The sequence below is a fragment of the Limulus polyphemus genome, unplaced genomic scaffold (assembly GCF_000517525.1).
Source record: "Limulus polyphemus unplaced genomic scaffold, Limulus_polyphemus-2.1.2 Scaffold80176, whole genome shotgun sequence".
Lineage (NCBI taxonomy): Eukaryota > Metazoa > Arthropoda > Merostomata > Xiphosura > Limulidae > Limulus > Limulus polyphemus.
In genome coordinates this window covers 1-1,968 of record NW_013745772.1, presented here as the reverse complement: position 1 = coordinate 1,968, position 1,968 = coordinate 1, and the positions used below count along the sequence as shown (strand labels likewise).

The 1,968-nt window shown below is 30.3% G+C and overlaps 1 long non-coding RNA gene across 1 annotated transcript; it reads left to right on the top strand.

Moving 5' to 3' along the window:
• Positions 1-224: 224 nt before the first annotated feature.
• On the top strand, positions 225-1,312 carry LOC111084575. The gene is made up of 2 exons (XR_002609620.1): positions 225-740; positions 1,265-1,312. It is a non-coding gene; the product is annotated as an uncharacterized LOC111084575 (long non-coding RNA).
• Positions 1,313-1,968: the final 656 nt, after the last annotated feature.

The following is a 1,968-nucleotide window of genomic DNA, read 5'->3' as shown; positions in this document are numbered from 1 at the left end:
TGAAGATGTACATTAAGTACTCTTAAAACCTGAAAGGATCATGTTCCACCAGGAATGATCCTGTTTTAAAGAAAAACTTGGATATTAATTTAGAAGGTTATACAAATTAAATCAGAAGCCTGTTAAATAATAAAAGTTTGTTAATATTAACAGAAAAAGCACCTAGCACTCAGACTATTCAGAGTCAGACTGGTCCAGCACTTAATGTACATCTTCACACAGTATTTTGTCTGTTATTTTCTCAACCCTTTAACGTTTACGGAATCAGTTCTTTTGACGTACTTTGTAAACACCACAAAAAATACGAAATAAATCTAAGTTACCACTCTTTTTCTTTGTAGAATGACTACAGGTTTTAAGAGACAATTACAATTGTTTATTCTAAAATGTTCAATCATCTATCCTTTTCACATCTATTTTATTTTATTTCTCTTTGAACCATGTTTTGGTACTAATCCTTCGTACAAGACAAATTGCGCGTCAACCGCGCAACTCAAATTACGTAGTCCACGAGCATGTCGCGTGAAGACGTCACTCAGAATTTGTATTTGTGTATTTAATTTCTATTTTATTACTTAACATAAATTTCTAAATTACAGTGTAGTTACTTTTATAGCACTAAGTAATAAATAAATATAAAAAAACAATAAATTGAGTACTTTTGTCAAGCCTTTTGTTTTTCTCTGCCGTCCAGCACACTTGCGCTGATGGAAGCTTTACGAAGAGTATAAACTGTAATGGTTGGGTATTAATATTATTGTAGTTTACTAGATGTTCATGAATAATATTTTGTCAATACTGTATTATTTCTATTATATTACTTCCATTAATAGGATTGTTTAGAATGTGTAAAATATCTGATTTTATTGTTTTACTTATATTTAAAATTATTTTGTACTTGTATGTTGTATCGTCTTAGGCCTTGCTTACATCTAATGCTACGATGGGCAAACGTCGTTGTAAGTTTAAGGCCTAAGGATTAAGTTGTTAACACTAACCACAGGGTTACCCAGCTGATGAAATAATTCGTTCTATTTAATCTTTATAAATAAGAATGTAAGAAAAATATACTCAATTATCTATATTCATTAATAATTTAATTTTGTTTTCCTCTAAGTAGATAGCTTGCTATGATCAGAAGTTAATATTAATTTGAATAGTCAGAACTTTGAAAAAAGAATTGATTGGTTTACATTTGAGTGATATATGCATAGAGGTATAATGTAATGCATTTATTTTTTCACTACTTTCTTTTACTCTTTAGGTCTAGTCAGAAAAGAGAAAGACTTTATTTTATTGTATTTAACCAACGTAAAAAAACGAAGTTGTGTTAACACTAACAGTGCTACAGTTAAACTGTTGACAGCTATTCTCTATGGAAAAGGTAAAGTTTAGTTTGATGAACACTGTTAATATTTTCAGTAAGATTAAGTAATAATTGTTACCCTAAAGTTTAAATTCAAGTTTCCAGTTTCTGGACCAGGTTATTGACTAGTGATTGTGTGTTATATTGATGAAAACTGTTAAGACTTTCATATTTTCAGTACAGCTGATCAACTTAACCATAGAGTATAATCTTAGTTTCTGGAGTAGGTTACTGCCTGTACACTGGTGTTTCTTGTGGGTGAAAAATTAACATGTGACATAACATTAAAGGACAACATTGGGCCTTTTGGTTCATCAAGGCCATCCTATCCACTAAAGTAAACTAAACATTAAAAAACTCAAACCCAGCCCTTATCATTCAAATATTTATCAAGCCTATTCTTAACTCTTCTGCTACGGCCATATTTTTCTGGTTATTTCACAAGGTTTTAGTGAGTTAAATACAAAATTAAATTAAAACGTTTATATGGAAATAAGTTTCGACAGTTTCCTCTTTAGTATAACTTTTCTTTGTTAGAGAAACACAGTTTATTTTATAATAGTTGTTCCAAGTCCCTTGAGGGCATATAACGTCAGTGACGG